This window comes from Bradysia coprophila (assembly GCF_014529535.1).
Source record: "Bradysia coprophila strain Holo2 chromosome X unlocalized genomic scaffold, BU_Bcop_v1 contig_12, whole genome shotgun sequence".
Lineage (NCBI taxonomy): Eukaryota > Metazoa > Arthropoda > Insecta > Diptera > Sciaridae > Bradysia > Bradysia coprophila.
The window spans coordinates 3,422,219-3,443,082 of NW_023503293.1; the positions used below are offsets into that span (position 1 = coordinate 3,422,219).

Sequence of the window (20,864 nt, forward strand, 5' to 3'; positions counted from 1 at the left end):
ATGTATTCGGTATGGGTAGCAAAACTATAGGAGATTGTTCTTCTCCTGTATCACACGACACAAAAATCTCGTTAAATTATTAAAATGGAACTTGCCCTACACCCACATAATATGTGGCACATGAAAACATTCAATCCATACAGAATACGTGTATAGTACTTGACTGAAATATGTCTAAAAGTGAATGATATAATTACTGTAATTGACATTAAAATGAAAATTGTGTAAGTAATGTATGTGGTCTGGTTACATTGCTGCAAAAATAATTCCCGATTCACATTTCTATACAAACCAAAAATCATTAATTAAGTAACTTTCTATTTTGAATTTTTCATTCAATGTAATCTTATAGCTAAAACATCTGCGTTAATCATCGCGTAAATTACAAATAACCGTTTTTCATATTATTCTGACATGTTTTCCTGCTACGGTGATGTAATATCAGAAGAGGATTTAAAAAAAAAGAAAAAAGAAAAGAAGAGAACGAAAGAAAAACGTAATAAAAATGTGTGATGTGTTTATTCCACATAAAGTGGGATTTTTGGATGAGTGCCTCTGTAACGAATGATTTTTTTTTGATGGAATGATTTTCTTAGTAAATCCATGTCCTTTTGTTTGGCAAATCTTCAAAAAGGTAGTTATTGTACGTCCACCGCTTAAGAAATACCATTCTATAAACTTGGCTTAACAGTAGATTAGGTAAATCTTTCAAAAATTGTATTTTAACTAGGAAAATTGTGCATCTTGCCTTTGACTCGTGCTATGTTCCACTAGTAAAAAACTAGGACATCCACTGTAAACTATGGTGTATGCTATTCATTGTATTTATCATGCTCGCACTGGTCCACTTCTACAACAACAAAAAATTAGGGAACATTCAATAATAATTACGTAACGGTTTTTCAGTGCTATCATAAAAATTGAATCTTTTATAACTCTAAAAATACAAACTCTACGAAGTTGAAACTTTATTCTACTCAGCCAATATATACAGTGTACTTTGGGCGAAAAGTGGATCACCGCTCGCTTTCAGTGTATTTTGGGCGAAAAGTAGATCATTGCACAGTTTCAGTGTATTTTGGGCGAAAATTTGATCAGTGAACACTTTCAGTGAATTTTGGGCGAAAAGTGGATCAGTGAACACTTTCAGTGTATTTTGGGCGAAAAGTACATCAGTGATTTCATTTGGGGCGAAAAGTCGATCAGTGAACAATTTCAGTGTATTTTCAGACAAGACTGTTTCCCGAAAATGTATGGAAAATTTTATCACATAAATTCACCAAAAAAATCAAAGAAAGTCACCTCTTATGCTCTCCATTGTATTTGGGTATAGTCTCTTTAGGTCGCCAAGGCATATTTGAACACTAAACAAACACTTTTTACTCGATGCAAAAACAAAAAGTTTTTTTTTTGTTTTGTCGCGACAAAAACACAGAAAATATTTCGACACACTTGTGACACTCCGCTATCATAAGTACTAGAATGAATGTTTGCTGTGTTCACTTCGGCGTTAAAATATCTTCTTTCAAAAATGTGTCTTAAGCCTTAAGGGTTTTTTTTTACTGATTGTCTAAACGAGTTAATGTCAACAAAGATGAGTGCAGCGAGTAATAGCAGTCTTTGTTAAGAGTGTTTGTGTTGACTATTGAATTATAAGCGCCGAAGACACGGGGTATAATATCACTAGTTAAAATCTAAAGGTCATCCACAATTTTTCCAATGTTGTACAGACTTAAACGGCATATACACAACAGCAGTGATAAGCGGCGCCTCGCGAGGTGCCGCATTAGCATTTCTCTGATATACAACCCCGTTTGTATTTTGCTATAAAAATTTGCTTCAATTGAAATGATGGCGTCAACATAAACTATTAATAGCTGTAGTAGACCGAGTCGAGACGTATAAATAAACAAATAAAAACAAAATTTATGCCAGATAAGTTATTTTTTTGAATCGCAAGAAACTTATTCCACCCTATCACTTCTTTGATCCGTATCATTTATTTTAACGTAAATCCATTTTTGATTCGCCTTTTACTCTGAGTGAACATCAATCTATTACCAGCTAACAGACATACAAATTACGTTGACTAATTTTCGTCTACCAACTTCCAATCACATAAATTTTAAGACTGAGCTGTAAACAGAAATCTTGCACCAACAACAGTTCATTTGACAGTCTTTTAGCTGATGGAAGGGAAAACCGGAAAAGCGGTGAACTTCCATCGCCTCAGAAGACAAATATTTATTTAAAAAAAAGTTGGACGTACATGGGTGATGGGTTTGTAAGAAAAAAATCGATTAAACGTATGCTAGATTAGATACGGAACGACTTGTTTTTACATTTTCCATTTGATGAAAATTTATTTCCATTTTAGTGTTGTTGATCAAAGAAAATTGTTTTCTGTGCAATATATAAAATAGTTGTCTGCCTTTGCGTTCAAATTGCTTTTGTTGTTGCTAATGATGCTTTATATGAACGAACGCAGTAGATATTTCATATCAACATCGTCATGCTATCCTATTTTGCCATTTCTGCCCGAAGGAATTCAAAAACAAACGCGCTCCACCACTAAAATTAAAATTCCTCTGTGTCAATAAAAAATACATTTCCGAAACACTCATCATGGCACCAGATAAATAGTTGAGCATGTGATGTTGCTTTTCTGGTAATGTCCATATGTCGTTGGTTTTATTAAAATAGAGGCACGCCTTGATGTGGTTTCAAACTTTTTCTTTGTTTTACATTAAAATACATTTAAATTTAAGACATTGATGCAATTGCTTGCCGTGATAAACGATTAGAAGCGAAATACACTCACGGAATTTCGAAAACCGACACATTTTCTGTTTCTGTGTTTTACTTGAGTTTCACAAAAAACCAGTAAACCACGAAACAGAAAATGTGTCGGTTTTCGAATTTCCGTAAGAGTAGACCCAAACTGATATACTAGGCAACCGAGTTTTTATAACATTTTTTTTGTATACAACGCCAGGACCTGGGCGATTCCGGCAATAAGAGTTTTTTTTTGACTAGTCACAGCATTTATAACACCATATATAACTAAAATGAAGTTCCTCGTAAAGAGTGTTTAACGTAACAACGTCTTAAATTGGTGTGACATAATTTTTTGATTTTGTGTGGACGGTCCACTGGACCATATGGTCTTCGTCTATCCCTTGTACGTTTATCTTATCGGCTGCAAGTTGTATTATCGAATCCACAAATTACTTAATAACTTCGTTAGACGCCGGAGCCAGTTTCACAATGTTACCGGAGCTTCACACAGCGACGCGACGTATACATATCAAATTTCTTTTGTTCTAGTGTCAAATTTTAAATTTATAACCAAGGAAATTCGATACATTGCCGTGATAAACGATTAGAAGCGAAATACACTCACGGAATTTCGAAAACCGACACATTTTCTGTTTCTGTGTTTTACTTCAGTTTCACAAAAAAACAGTAAACCACGAACCAGAAAATGTGTTGGTTTTCAAAATTCCGTGAGTGTAACTGAAAACTTCTAGATAAACGAGGTAGGTTTGAAATTTACCCAAAACAATTTTGAAAATTTTTCTCATTGGTTCTGTATAACTGGTTATCCATTAGGTACTGAAGCGAAGAAGGAGCATATGTTTCTAAAAATATTGACAGATGACGTTTGGCATAGGTTTGTTCCAAGTAACTGTAAGCACGAATTTTCACTGGCTGAACGAACACCATTTCATCCCACAGGGATCGATTTTCATATAAATATTGATGAGGTTATGTCTCTATGGATGAAATTCGACAATTTGTATGGCCTTGGAACAGACCTATCCAATTTTGTTTACATGCACTAGATACACATTCATTCATGTATACATTTTCAGTTGCATGTACTAGGTGGTTTTGCACAGCTGTTTCAAACTTCGACAGAAAATCGACTCACACTAGCTGTAAATAAAATCAGATTGTATTCGATCAAAAAAAAACCATTTAATTGTTAGTTAATTGGCCAGTTTCTGATGTGATTTTCAATCATTTCCATAGAGAAAAATTCCTTTAGAATTATTGATTTCGTGTCATATGTATTTATATGTAAATCGGTTGATTGATGTATCCAATGCTGCGTACTAATTAATGTTAAAATGTGAAAATGCTTTAATATCTGGGTGGACAAATTACCTGTTAATCGAAAAGAAAAGAATTTTATGCAATTCCGGTGCGAAAAGTTAGTTTTTTCATGTATGTTTTTGGTAGTGGTACATTAAATCAATGAACGTCAACACAAGGTATGGTCGAATGTCAAACTTTGTATGTAGCTGAAGACATAGCGATTTCATATAAACAAACCCACCTCTCATGAGAGGTGAGTTTGGTTATATGAAATCGCTTTGTCCTCCGGTTTGTATGAACAGACCATACCTGGTTTATACTTTCATTGCATTTTATAATCACTCGAATTTTACTATTTATCACTGGAGATTCGGTATTTATCACTCGATTTGAACCGCTGAACGTAGATAGAAATCTTGCGTTGGCCAAAGTTTGATCCGCTGACAATTAAACCACAGCCACATCAGATTGTTCCTTTTTTCATGACGAAATTACAAAAAAAAATGTATGATGCAAAGTTGGGTATTTTGATATGTTCAAACGAGCGAACTTACATATCTGCCACTTTTCGTCACCTCGTTGCATAAATTACAATTTTCCATTGAAAAATGTTTTTTTGCGTCTTCCTAAATAAAATTAATTTGAGTTTTTCTTCCTTTTAATTCTTTTTATTTTTGGAAAATAAAGTTTCGGAAAAATTGTCTTTTATTTTGAGTTTATTCTATTTTTATTACTGCTTTTGTTAAACCGTACTTAATGTGGAGGAAGAAACAAAATAATAAGAAAAGAAAAGCAAATTTAAACCTATTAAGCATTTTTGTTTCTTTTCATGAAATATTAAAGCTTTTCTTTTCTGCTTTACGTGAAGTTTCTCTTACATACAATTTTTTTTTCTCAAACTTGTTTAAAAAGCAATTTACTTTCAATTATGCTGAAATTAAGCTCCCTATTTTGCCAGGATATCCATAGATATACTTTTCGTATAAAAATTATTACATTGAAAATACTCACTTAGGTAGCAATTTATTGTATTTATTGATTTTCATTGAATGTGTGTATAATATATTAGGTAGATGCCGGTGAAACATTACCCATCAATTGATCTTGTGGATTACATTAGCCTATTAACATAATGAATGCTATTTGTTTTGTTTAGTTTTTGCTTTATATTTAGATATATTTATATTTATAATCGATAATTTTAATCCAAAATGAAATTCGTATATATTTACTGGGAAACCATCTTTTAAAAATAATTCAATTATTCGACAAAGACTTTGGTCATTTTTATATATATAAAATAAAATGTTCAGAACTTATTTAATGTGTAACTTGAACATTTATTTAATTTCGATTCATTGTCGGAATATGGACCAAAGCAACGCATTCCAAGCGAGTGACTGTAGTGACAGACAGCTGCCAAATAGAGTACTATTTTATACGAAAACTTTTTACTAATTTTTTTACAGTGCCAAAATTAGTATGGCACATTTCAGTTTCAGTACTCTGTTTAGAGTCCCACTCATGCTTGAAGTGCGTAACCCAAAGTCTAGGATGTTGTAAATCTAAACATTTTTTGTTTGTATCTGTTTCAGACTTTGTTTCATCATACCAGGGCAGATTTTCTAAAAATGAATAGAATTCTCTCGTTCTCTACAATTTCTACGTATAAATTGCAATTCTACATAAAATGAAATTTTTTAAAGTATCTAAAAACTTCAAAATATAAAGATATTTGTAGAAATTGTATAATTTTGTAGAAATGGTTCGCCTTAAAAATTTCTAACATTTCCAAAAAAATTAAATTCCGGAGAAATTTTAGAAATTAAAATTTTCTATAAAATATGCTCTGGTTCATATTAAAGCTAGAAAAATTAATGATAGATGAGCTGTTGAAGGTCTGAACATTTTTTTAAAATTTTTATACCGAGTAGTATCATACTTTTTTACTTTGCACTGACATACGTCCAGTTGAATTTTTTATTCAGAAAAATGTGATATTCGAAGTGAAATCTTGTGTTGGTCATAACTACTGTTCATAACAAATAAAAGCTTTCATTTTCGTGTTATCAATTATTTGTTACAACTTCCATATAAGAAGTCGAATGCTTGCACATTAATGCGTTGTTTAACGCGTGAAGTTCTTTGTTCGTTCACATCTTTGATGCATTTGTTTGTCAAGCATTCTTTTTGACATATAAAAACGTTCTGTTTTTTTTTTTTTTTTGTTGACATGTAAACACTAAGTTGTTGCCTCGTAAAATTATCTTACATTTTTTTAAAGCGTGAAAATTTCTTTGCAAGAAACGTTTCTTTTGTCCAGATTTTTTTTTTATTCATGGAAACGAATAGATTGCAAAAAATTCAACTTCACAATTTATGGTCAAATTATATAAGAAATTAAATTAAATCCACAATTTATCAGACCCACTCATTTTTACAGCCCAAAAAACTCGTCAAAAATATTTTCACGTGTTGAAAAAACGCAAGCATTAAAAATAGTTTTACGCTTATAGTAAAAGGCAGTGGAATTTCAGCATGAATTTGCTTCAGCTGTTTTTCAGCAAACAATCAAAACTGTTTATAAATCTTCATACGGTTTTATCACTACCACGCGCGGGTGTGTAGCAGCTTCAACCATATAAACAAGTATAAACCGTTTTTATTGTATGTGTGGATCAGATGAAAAAGAGCTGAGGCAGATTCATGCTGAAATTTCACTCCAAAAAATAGTTTTACTTTAAAAATGTTCATACGTACAAAAATGTTTGCATATTTAAGAAACGCGACATAAACAGGCAAAACAAATCGTGGGTCAAAAAACACACAAAATTGAAAAAAAAAATCGTGCGTTTACTTCTAACTTTTCCGCATTAGTCGGCATGCCAAATTTCAGGTCTCTAGGACTTTCCGTCTGGACAAACCAACAAACAAACAAACATTAAACTTTATATACCTATCACAGGTTTCAGAATTTGTGGGTCTAGAAATACGAAGTATCTGCTAAAAGCAAAAATGTGATAATATCTTATTTCTCAGTGTATTCTAAAACCTAATTCAACTTCGTGTTAAGTGATTTTTTCCCGAGCAAAGTAACCTCTAATAACACACTAATATTAAGTAATAAAAAACGGCAGGTCTTGCATTGTTAAAGAAGATTGGAAGCAAGATATCAATTATAACACAAGAAAAACGAGCAACAAGTTATCTATTTCAACATCTTGCAGTTGCTATACAACGTGGAAACGCAGCATCCGTTACTGCCGCCGTCCAAAAATCTCGGCGAAATATTTTATTTATAAAAAACTGTAATTTATGAATGACTCCTAATATATTCTGTGTCATGGAAAAACAGCTTTTGATTTGTTTAGAGACATCACTAACAGCATTCTCGGCCAATAACAAGTGCAGTCTGGACCGTAGGCTTAATTTGACTTTCGAATTGCATACTTCCACGCCTCAAAGTATGCAAATACTTTCTCAGTAAAGTTAGGTGAGGTAATGGATATCTCACCTAAATGTGGAACTTGCAGTAAATAACACAAAAGTGGGAGTTTTTATTTGTTATGGATAGTAAATGAAAATAGTGCAGTGTGAAAAGTTTCTTCAAACTATAATATGAATTCTGTGAATGTTGAAAGTTAGATTTAATCAGTTCAGAAACAAAGTATGAAAATTCTCTGAATTCAATAGATTTTCTATTAAAAATAGATTTAATGCAGAATATGCATCTGCAAACACAAACAGAAATTATACAGAGACTAACGTAAAATGCTTTTTTTTTGCAAATAAAAATCACAATAGCTCTTGAGGTGGGTGCTCATTGAGTCATGCACTATCGTTACTGAAAAAAATTCTAATCAGTTGAGGAAAAACTGTTTTCCATACATTATTTTTCAAGGAAGTACGATGTAGACTATACCGACATTAGTTCAAATTTTTGTACTCTCTAAATCGTAGACACTGTTGGCACGTCATTTCGCCTGCGAATAGTCTTTGTGATAGATTTTGTATAAGGAAGACACTATTGACAGGCGTCTGCCAATAGTATCTTTAATAATAATTTGGCTATTGACAGGCGCCTGCGAAGAGTCACTATGTTTCTAAATTCACACAAATTTTGTGCATCATCGACATAAAGAAAGTAAAAAGAAAAAATTTTACGAGACATTCGTCGGAATTACATTTGAAACTGGTAACCAAAATTCCATAAAAGTTTAGCTTTATCAACTAATTGATGTTATACCGTAACTGTGGATTTACATAGCAACGTAAAAGTGACAGATTCAATGTTTTTTAAATACTGCAACCCGAAATTTCATTCACAAAATTAAAATTATGAATGAAATTTCGAGTTGCCGTATGAGAAAATTTTTGCATCTGTCACTTTTACGTTGCTATGTAAATCCACAGTAACCGTGGATTTACATAGCAACGTAAAAGTGACAGTTGCAATGTTTTTTAAATACTGCAACCCGAAATTTCATTCATAAAATTAAAATTATGAATGAAATTTCGAGTTGCCGTATGAGAAAATTTTTGCATCTGTCACTTTTACGTTGCTATGTATATCCACAGTAAGAGTAGACCCAAACTGATATACTAGGATACCGAGTTTTAAAAACTTTTTTTTGGATACCTTTAAGTTTCTCGTAAAGAGTGTTTAACGTAACAACGTCTTAAATTGGTGTGACATAATTTTTTGATTTTGTGTGGATGGTCCGCTGGACCATAATGGTCTTCGTCTATCCCTTGTACGTTTCTCTTATCGGCTGCAAGTTGTGTTTTCGAACCCACAAATTACTTAATAACTTCGTCAGACGTCGGAGCCAGTTTCACAATGTTACCGTAGCTTCACACAGCGTCGCTACGTATACATTTCTTTTGTTCTAGTGTCAAATTTGAAATTTATAACAAAGGAAATTCGATGCATACGTCGCTGTGTGTAAGGCCAGTTACGCGACGTTAATAGTTATCGAGGAAAGAATGTTAAGTGCATCATCTATCAACAGTTTAAGTTTGGAAAAAGGAGATATAATAAAAGTTTTCATGTGAATGCAAAACTGGATATTGAAGGCATAAATGGTTTATATAGACAAAATGCCTCGCGTAAAATGAACGTTTTTATTTTCCTTTATCTACCTTCGTCTCGTATGTCGTAAAGTTGAAAGTTTATTTTATAGTGTGCTCGGAAAGAAAACTTTTCCAGCTGCACAAGCATTTAGTATCTTGCTAATAATCTATCTAATCTGCATTTCATTCCGATATACGAGCATAAACTCGCAGAAACGTTTCCAAAGCATTACATTGATTCGAATGGAACTGCGTTTTACTGCTGATTAAATAAATTTTTCATTGGAACGTCAATCAATATTATCGGACACATTATTTATTTACATTAAATTAGCACCTTGACTCACTCGCCTGTTCCAAATTATATCACATAATATGTGCACTGGACATTGTGCAATGCAAGTATACATGTAACGGAATAGCTACCTCTGTTTCGAAAATGCTTTGAGTAATTTCATTTTTCTCTATCTTTAACCATCTAATGTTTGAAAGTCCGACCCGACGTGCTGTCGATAATTAATTTTTTTTTTGCAATGCATTTCACACTGGTGTATTAGTGATCAATGGTACATAATAGCCGTTGAACGAACAAAGTCATATGGAAATGAACATAATGAAACGTGAGTCATTAGGCTAAATTGTGCGAAATGTAATGGCTTTATCGGTAATGACATGGGGAAATAGCGTATACAATAAGCAATCCGGATCATTCGTATTATGTTATGGAACAAAGATGTTATTTTGCTGAATTGTCTAGTTTCGTCGTGAAATGTGTCAATTCTCTATTAAAATTTCGAATTAAGACAGCCTCTGACTAATCAAATTAACGCAACAACATTCAATGTCTGTAATAAATGTTTGAAAATTGTATAACTCAACTAAATTACGACGAGAATCTTAACGCAGCATAACGAAACGTGTCCTACAAATGTGCATGTAGAAACACATCTTACAAACTATATAGATTGGTTGTGTAGGAAAAACACAATGTTCATCAAAGCCAACGCACTAAAAAAGAAAAAGAAAAAAAAAGAAAATATCAAAACCGCATGTAGTACCAAAAATTTATCAAAACAATTTTCACACAATCATTCGTCGAGCGCATGCTTGTTGAAAATTCTCTCTCACTCTCCGACCAACATGAAAATCACACAGTTTTACGAATTTCCGTGAAAATTTTCCGATCCCTTCCTCGTTTCCTCATTTCACGGTCACCCTGAACAAAAATAAAGTTTTACTGAAAATGCACCCAAAAATTGATTGCTGGTTTAAATAAAGTGACAGTGGAGAGTTCAAAACAGTGGTTCGTAAAGTCGGACCAGATACTACCCCATACAACTTTTTTTATTTATGTAAAGTACACTGTTGTGAGTTGAAAATTTGATTCAAACATTTTCTATTTTTTGTCAATTTCTTAGTAGACCGACTCTACCCAGCTCCATTTGATTAAAAGCCTAAATTACTATCATGAAATATGCTATGTTTGGTATCATTGGAAAGGGTTCAATTTAGGCTAACACAAATTCTTTTGGCAGACACCAGTTCGAAAGACCTACGATTTATATGGGAACGGTTTCACAAGGGTACAAAAAAATTCCCTATGTCTGAAAACTCCCGACCAACCGATTTTGATATTTATCAGAAAATGATCAGAAAAGCAATAAAATTTTTGGTGCATCTATTTTGAACTAAAGGTTATTTCAAGCTAACAGTATTCATTGTAAGCCGACTTTACGCACAATATGTACCTAAAAACCCATTTCCAACGCACGGACAGCGTGCATTCCACTATCTGGGGAGTCAACCTATAAGGTAATTTATATAGGTAATTTTTCACCATCGTGTAATTTGCATAAATTACAAATGAGGTAACATTCGATCCAACTTAAGGGACCAATGTTTTGAACTCTCCTTGGACTCTCCTCTCCTTTGAACTTTATTTTTGTTCAGGGGGACCGTGCGTTTCCACAGTGAAAACGTACGGTAATTCTCTTCGAAAACGTAATTGAAACCTCTCTCTCTCTCTCTTCACTTTCCCGAATCCACAAAATCGGTTTTTTCATGCTGAACCGACGACCAACAAATACGTGTGTGGATCAAAAATTTTCGTCTGCTCTAATAGTGTTTGATCATAGTTGGTTCGCATGCACACTTGCACGGCGTTTTTTAGATAAATTTTTTGTAATTTTAATCAATCGTTTTTCCACACATAATTCATTTAGCCATTGAATTAAAAAAACATTTAAAACTCTTACAAATTAACCGTTCCGATCGAAAATGTGTACCGCAAATTATTTCAATGTTTTCCACGAAGACAGTGGGGCAAAACATTAAATTGTGAAGAGCCGTGAAAAAAAAATGTTGAATTTGGAAAATCGTGTGTGATGAACAATGTCTTTCTTGCATTGTTCGGTCGCGAACGTCGTGTTTCATCTTGTGAAATAAGAAAGGAAAAGGAAGAAAAAAAATTTGTAGGAAAATGGAGTACGTCTGTATGAATGGATATAAAAATACCTAAAATAAATGTCTGCAAAAGTGGTCTTGCCTAACTCGTTCAATGGATTATTTTTTTTATTCAACATTCAAAGACGAGAAATCTAAAAAAGTGAGTGTTTTGTAAACATCTTCACCATGAAAATCTTTATATTGTATACTCAAGTGGTTTTTTCGTTCTTTTTTTAGTTTCAACTTCTAACATTCTTTTTTTTTTCTTCTTATTTTTGTTTATGTGTGTTTGTGATTATGATTAAATTGAACAGCTGCGAGTTTTCGCAATCTACGTTTGTATTATATTTTTTTCTTCTTTTTCTTTCTTTTTTATTTTTAAAAAAGAAACTTTTAATTGAAAATTATTTGCAAAGCAAATTAATCTTTTACCAAATTTATTGTTGATTTTGAAAAAGAAAAATCTTGCTGTTAAAAAAATTGTGTTAAATTACATAATACCCGTGGAGCATGATAGACCAACTACAAGAAAATGTTTTAGAATAAAAAAAATAAGAAAAAAATCCTTAAAACCTCGTAAAATGTCGTTTAAAAATAGATCCACGAAAATAATGACCGTCATATGTGTAAATTTAAAAAAAAAAATCGGTTACACACACAAAAAAAATGTTTACGAAAATATTTGGTTAAAAAATGAATCCAAAACAACGCGTGTCCCCGTCATTGTGAAAGTTCTGTGTGTACAAATAGTATTAATTCTACCGTCGGACAAATTATATGATGTTATATACCAGTTAAAACTGATGACTCGAACAATTGTCCTTTCGATTTCTTGCACAAACAATAAACTGCAGAGGCATCTGTTTTCGACGTTTTATTTCGTTCGGTCACTCTAACGACCAAAGAAAATGTTATATATGGTTTCGGACGGTTGTTAACGTCTGTCCAATTATTCGTTTATATGTTTCGTTAGTCATGCACAAAACGGGATAACATGTACAGTACAAATCTTTGGTTTTTACTCGTGAATTACGTTGCTATAAAATCTTTATGAAATTCGAAATTTGGCTGCTAAATGAAGCAAAGTTTGCGATACTGTGGAAAGTATTTTAGATTTCAGATGATACCAGTGAAATACCAATGTTTTCGTATAGAGCACAGTCATATCACTTAAGGCGCTCACTTGGCAAACAAAATTGTTTTGCCTTTGTTGAATGTCACGATTTGACCCATTTTTAAGTCCGCGTCAGACAATTACTATCAACGCAACGACATCCAATAAAATTCACATGTCAATTGGACCTTACATCTTTCTATGCATCGTTGTGTAAATGACTATTACTTACAAAACTGAACAATAATGTACCTTGTCGGATTTGTAGAAGTATTTAGAAGTGACTGGGTCGAACTCATGCGACAACGAATCAAATTCACAACGACTTCAGAGAATTAAATCGATATTTGGTTAGCTTCTAATCCCTATCTTTTCCTCAACTTTGAAAAATTAATCGATTCAATCAATAACTTTGACGCATTTTCCTTATAGATCTATTCCATCGTACAGTAAAAACGAAAATAGCCGATCAAACATCGCAAACTTTGTATATTTTTTTCGACTAAAACTTTCAGTTAGGTGGTATTGGATTCTACGAATGACGTCCTAAATGACCTTGCAACGAGGCATGTTCGATAATTCATTCAATTTCTAAAATATCGATTATTTCTTAGAAATCGATTATCGATATTTTTCAAAAGTTAATATCAATCGAATATTTTATCGATGAACCATAAATATCGATATTTGATAATCAATAAAGTATGAAAATAAAAATTGTTTAAAAAAAATTAAACCGACTAAAACTAACCTCCAGTGGAGGTCGTCCTCTGGCCCAATTTCATTAGTTTGTTTGAGTGTTAGTGTATAATATTCGTTAAAAAAACGGATAGTTCCGAGTTTCAGTAATTGACAAATACCAAACGAATGTTTTATCGATAATCGATAATTATCGATAGTCAAATGTTCATAATCGATGATTGTCTTTGATATTGTATCGATTATTTTGAAATTTTATCATCGATTGATGATATTTTTTAGTGAACATGACTTCTTGCAACATACTAATATTGATACCAAATGCTGATGAGTCACTTCAACAGTAATGATGTAATTGACATATTCTTTGTAACTAAACAAAATATAAGTCAATGTGATATCTGAAGATGAATAGTAGAGCCTGACCTAATTTCCAACTTTTCGATTTTCGATACCATTCCAACTCAGCCGCATCACTACTGTGTCAGTACCACAGATTATCATTTCGCTGTTTCTCGAGTTTTCATAGCTTTTAAAAATAAATTTTAAAATAGTATAAACGGACTCTAGTTTTCTGTGCGTTCTTGAAAAATTTCAATTTATTAACCTGTCACATACGGCTATTCTTCTGTTATCGATAACGAAGACAAAAATAATGACAAGCTCTGGGTAATATGGCCATTTATATGGTAAAATGTATCTTTAAAAAAATGAAATACAAGATTTGAAATCATCAGATTAAAAATACTTTGATCGATGGAAGTAATAGACTCGAAAATAATACTCATCACATGCTTGCCGTCTGTAACAGGTGCGTTTTAAATTCTGTTACCAAGAGTAGGCCTATATTAAGGTCATTTGAGTGGTCAAAATGTTCACAACAAAGTCGAGGTTATGGTCCTGTAAATGACGATGATGAAGGAAACCTACGTATACCTGCTTCACCTCCTTCTTTATAGTAATTTATTGTCTGAATTGTATAAAAAAAATGTAACACCATCTGTTATAATTTATATGAAACTGTTTTCCGCATGACTACTGTATACTGTATACAAAGCACCAAGCATAGCAATAGAAAAAAAAATAGTGACAGTCACGACAGTGTACCATTTATTATTTCACATCTCTACGCTGTTACAAGGTCATGTGATTAGAGAAAATGCTACTCTATTTGATATGGGCAATGTTCTACGACCATGCTCGGTACCGTACACAAAAATTTTGCAACAAATAATTGCCCAACCAAAGCAATGGAGCATTATCAACTTTTACGAAAATTATGCCTTTGTAACATCCAATACTTTATATTACGAGGATATCAAATGTTGACATCTGCGCTTCTTAACAATAACTACGAATTTTACAAATAAAACTTAGTTATCATCTCAGTTATTACTGATTAGATCTGAAGCTGAACCTCAGATAGTTTCTTCAAACGCGATGTGAGTTAGTTTCGCTTACCGTATAAATTACCAAAGGTAGTGGTATCCATTTCATGTTTAACGATTCACTGTAAAGCAATGCTGAATCGGTTACGTACATATTGTATAAAATAGATCTATCCGTCCGCACACATAAATTAGACAGCATGAACGACCCAATATTTTATTATGTATGGAAGGATTAAAAGTCTGTAATTCAGTTTGACTCAGAGTGAAGTAATAATCCGAAACTTTTGTTTCGTAAATTAATTTTGGTTTAAGTTACGTTCGACGTTCCTGATGGTGTAGTGCCCCCTAAAGCAGATTTAATCGAAACACACACACATTATATAAATATATATATTTTACGCTCAATGTGAATTTCATTACATGCTACACTAGCTACACTACTATTATAATAGATGATGGTGGTACAAAATCCTCTGGGCTAATTGATTAATGCCTACATTGGATATTTTATTAACCGTAAATGTTTTTGCGTCCTATTAGAAAACTCAATCATTCATATATCGTTAAATAGACGAACCAAAATAACAAAGTACTGATTTTCGAGTAGAGAAGTTATTGTAATTTATGGAGCCAACAACAAATGCAGCTCTAATTTCTCGTAGTAAATTTCCAACGTTAATGTTCAATACAGCAAACCAAACAAAAACATCTGAAACAGCTACCCTTCCGCCAATAATAAATTGCTACACTCAACAGAAACTACCATTTATTTAATATTTCAATTATCTGCCAGATTATATTGAATTTATGTAACACGCCATTATCATCACCTCTTATCGCCAGCACAGTACATAGACTTTTAAAATGAAAATATATAAAAAATAGAAGAAAAATAAAATCCATTGCACATATAATATCGTTTCCACAATTTATTGTCTGATGTTTTTGTTTAAGAATTTTCATATCGAAATTTGGCATTCAGCCAAGATATTTGATAGCTGTGTGCATTATATTGTCGACTCCATATCCATATTATGGGTATATAATATAAATAAAAAACAAAATTAATATTTTTACCACCTTACGTTGTCAGTAGCATTCATTGCAAAGATATACCTAAAACTTGAGCTTCGTCGTCGTTGCGGTTGTTTTTCTTTTTCGTTTTCTTTTTTCCTTTCTTTTTGCTGAATTTCGTTTTTAATTTTCATTAAATGCCCGCCATCTTAAAGGAAAATAATAACACAACGCGTTTTCATCTTAATTGCAAAATTAAGGTGCGAGCTGACGTGAACAATTTATATAATAAAGGAATTTGTGATCTGCATATCATTGCCACTTAAAAGCGTAACAACTGTAAAATATCAACACATTACTTTTTTATCGGTAGCTATGGTATGGCTTATCATTTCCGGAACGAGAGAAAATCTTGCATATACTTTTCACTGAACAAAGGCTTACGAATAGATCTACCGTATCTTACAGAATTAAACCAAACCAAAAGTTTGGACCAGCCGTTGCTGCTTTGGTCTCTTATCTGTATAATCTAATTTATCTACTTTTAGTAATAAACTAGAGAATAAAGGTTACACACCCCGACTAGCAAGTTTCCGCTTATTCTCATACCAATTACCAGTTCACGTATGCCTTGGGAAAATTATTATTGAATGTTCTCCCTTCCATGCAGAAACTTCTCAGGGCTAGTGCTACAAAAATGGTCTTTGCACAACATAATACATAAAGTAATATTTTCGACAGAGAGTCCACGCATTATTCACTGATTACTCTCTGTTTCAATGTTAGTTGCAATGGCAAAAGAAAGAAATAAAAAAAAGAAAATGCTTAAGTGTCCATTCCACTCAACAAAAAGTACTCCGTGAGAGAGCCGTGAGACAGCGAGCTGTCAAATAAACAAAGGATAAATTGAAAAAATTCAATTTTGTCTCTCACACGGAGTACTTTTTTGGTAAGAGGAAACTAAGCATTAAAGATGGAAACACAAGAACAGTTTTGCGTTGATAGGATCGACTATTATGCTGCACGTTACATTGTTTAGTCTGTGGTGAATAACGGATTACAGTGGCAGACGCAGCATAATTGTTGGTTCTCGATTCCATCAACGCAAAACTGTTCGTGTATTTTCGGCCTATATTATGTGTGCACAACATTACAAATCAGTTAAATTTTCTACAGTTTCGAATGAACTTACTTGTGAGGCATCAGGCCTTCATGTAGCACTCATTAGAACCCTCACAGATATTAAACACAAAAACCGACCGTGTCAAGCTTTTTTTGGTATCAGACAGTGTAATAGTACAACATAGATTTCTAGCACTAAACTATTACACGAAACACATTCCTGTCTGTTTATTTACTTGCTCGGGACTCAACCACATCAAATGTGATTAAGTGTAAGAGCCACAGACAACAATGGATAATTGCAATGTCGAAAAATGAATTGTCGTCAAACCTTATACATAAGAATGCGCAAAGTCACTAAAACCTGTTTAAGTCAATATGCTAGGGCCGAAAACACACGAGAAATTTTGCATTTAAGTCAATATGCTAAAAAAACACACGAGCAATTTTGCATTGATGGGATCGGCAATTAATGCTGCGTTTTGCACTGTTTAGCCTGTGGTGAATATCGAATTACAATTGAAAACGCAGCATTATCAATCCCATCAATGCCAAATTGCTCGTGTGTTTTCTGCCTAACAGAAAGTATTATATATTACATGCTTGCGGGTCGAAAATCGTTCTTTTTATCGAATTTCGTGAACCTTCGACGCCAACAACATGTAAAATCCATTACAAAACTCGGGATAAAAGTTGAAAGGTCTCGTTTTACTGTGTTTGTTGACCTCGACTTCACCTCGGATCAACAAAATTCACACGTAAACTCTACTTTTCAACTTTTTGTCCCATGTATTTGAAATCTAGATTTGAAAGCTCCACATTTACACAAAGAACAAACAACCAATTTGAGCGAATGCAATAGAATGTAATAGGACACAATTTTTCACTGAAATTAGTGTGACTATTCGAATGTCGACGCTGGATAGTTCAGGTAGATGAGAAAATTCCATCCAATTAAAATGATACTCGCCTTTAATATGCTAATTTAAAAACACTTGAATTGAGAATATGACCGTAGAAAAGGAATTAGCAAGTAGTGCTGGATGAGGAGCGCAGTTTGCACAAGATGATATTACTAATTTACGACTTACACCGCGATAGCTTTGATAAAAAATTATTTTTAGTTTTTCATTTTTACCATGTCCGTTTATATTATGACCAACGATTGTATCGATATATCATCTCAATTTGAAGTGGTCGTGAACAAAGTGATTTCGTAAAATGTCTTGACTGTAAGGTACCATTCACAAATTACGCATTGATTCTGAATTTTTTGTTACAGATTCTTCCGAAATGAATTTACAATATTTGAAAGTCATTATTGGCAGGTATTAGCTCTTCATGGTTGATTTGGCAAAATATTGAATCATTTTCGTGAATTTCATATTTGTACCACTGGTACTATTCACTCCGTATTCATTTTGCATAGGACTTACAGCGTAAACTTTCCACCTACTTTTACCTGTCTCGGTTTTGACCCTTTTTAAATTTTCTTTACAACAGTCTTTTACATGACTAGGAATTAAAAGGTGAAAAGTAGAGTTTTCGTGAGTATGTTGAGTTGAGACAACGCCTATGTCAACAAACACATAAAAACGAGACGCTTCACTAGGTTTTTGGTGCATTTTTTTTTTGTTTTAATGATGCTTGGGCTAAACTCCTCATTTTGACAAAGATGTAGTCAACCACACTACATCATTTCTGCAGAGCAAACGTTAAAATTACTGAAGCTAACTCAGTAATCACATATACTATGCTTTCAAAAGTCATATTTATTCGGCCAAAAATAGAAAATGTTTTATATTTTGAAATAAAATTGGACAGTTGACATGGTGTTGGAAGGAAAACATTATAAGTTACGCGACAATCAATAAATTTAATAAGGAACAAACGAAAGACAATATATTTCTCCACGGGACTACATTGTATGAACGTAGAAGCGTACCATTTTATTGTAATCTAATCTGTTGTCTCTTTAGTTAAAAGAATTGGCCATAGTGCTTAATTCAAAATATTCTACTTCCTTTGTTTTAGAATTGCAGATTTCTGTGTATATTTAATCAGCTGATGTTAGATTTTATCTAAATGTATTGTATTGAATCACCTATCACCACTGTAATAGTAATTCGCAACAAGTGACGAAAAGTAGGACTTTCCATTGCCTTTATTGAGAAAAATGTTGTATACAACTCGTTGCTAAATGCACTTTTTTAGGAAAACGATGTGTATTGTCACACTCGGCCTGCGGTCTCGAAAGGCAATCTACACATCTAGTGCCTAAAAAAGCATTTAACACTCGGTGGTATAAAGTTTTTTTTTCGTTGAATATTTTCCTTTCTAAATATTTACTCATATGCTAAATCGTATAATTTGAGTAAATACCGAGACAGATGCTGTTTACACATAGATTCTGACACAATTAATGAATATTGTATTGCCCTTTATGGTTAACGGCTAAAGTGACTATCGAAAATATAGGTCAATTAACGGCATGCAAATTATTTATTTACTCTTCATATTTACGCAAAACGACCTGAACTGTTCATGAGAGAATTCGTGAATAGAAGGAGTCAACAATTTTAGGTTAGTTGTTTTAGATTCGATCTGGGAGAATATTAAGTAACGTCTTTCGACTTTTTGTATTAAATGAACCGTTCAAAAATACCATCTCTCATCCAGCCCTGGCGACAGTTGCACTGAAACAATGTTCTAATAAGACTATACCATTTTAAGGCCAGTTCATACTCGCATACATTTTTGCGATATATGCGACCATGAACTGGCCTTAAGGCCAGTTCATACTCGCATACATTTTTGCGATATATGCGACCATGAACTGGCCTTAAGGCCAGTTCATACTCGCATACATTTTTGCGATATATGCGACCATGAACTGGCCTTAAGGCCAGTTCATACTCGCATACATTTTTGCGATATATGCGACCATGAACTGGCCTTAAGGCCAGTTCATACTCGCATACATTTTTGCGATATATGCGACCATGAACTGGCCTTAAGGCCAGTTCATACTCGCATACATTTTTGCGATATATGCGACCATGAACTGGCCTTAAGGCCAGTTCATACTCGCATACATTTTTGCGATATATGCGACCATGAACTGGCCTTAAGGCCAGTTCATACTCGCATACATTTTTGCGATATATGCGACCATGAACTGGCCTTAAGGCCAGTTCATACTCGCATACATTTTTGCGATATATGCGACCATGAACTGGCCTTAAGGCCAGTTCATACTCGCATACATTTTTGCGATATATGCGACCATGAACTGGCCTTAAGGCCAGTTCATACTCGCATACATTTTTGCGATATATGCGACCATGAACTGGCCTTAAGGCCAGTTCATACTCGCATACATTTTTGCGATATATGCGACCATGAACTGGCCTTAAGGCCAGTTCATACTCGCATACATTTTTGCGATATATGCGACCATGAACTGGCCTTAAGGCCAGTTCATACTCGCATACATTTTTGCGATATATGCGACCATGAACTGGCCTTAAGGCCAGTTCATACTCGCATACATTTTTGCGATATATGCGACCATGAACTGGCCTTAAGGCCAGTTCATACTCGCATACATTTTTGCGATATATGCGACCATGAACTGGCCTTAAGGCCAGTTCATACTCGCATACATTTTTGCGATATATGCGACCATGAACTGGCCTTAAGGCCAGTTCATACTCGCATACATTTTTGCGATATATGCGACCATGAACTGGCCTTAAGGCCAGTTCATACTCGCATACATTTTTGCGATATATGCGACCATGAACTGGCCTTAAGGCCAGTTCATACTCGCATACATTTTTGCGATATATGCGACCATGAACTGGCCTTAAGGCCAGTTCATACTCGCATACATTTTTGCGATA

General features: G+C 33.5%; 1 protein-coding gene across 4 annotated transcripts in view; it reads left to right on the forward strand.

Annotated features, from left to right (window-relative positions):
• The first annotated feature begins 11,239 nt into the window (after positions 1–11,239).
• LOC119067280 (probable serine/threonine-protein kinase nek3) overlaps positions 11,240–20,864 on the forward strand; it is a 193,444-nt gene continuing 183,819 nt past the window's right edge. For 3 of the 4 annotated variants that reach the window (XM_037170157.1, XM_037170159.1, XM_037170160.1), the window contains exon 1: positions 11,241–11,779. The gene's annotated coding sequence lies outside the window, so the exon portion shown is untranslated. Of the gene's footprint in view, positions 11,784–20,864 lie in introns of all 4 variants that reach the window. The other variant, XM_037170158.1, reaches the window with a different exon arrangement.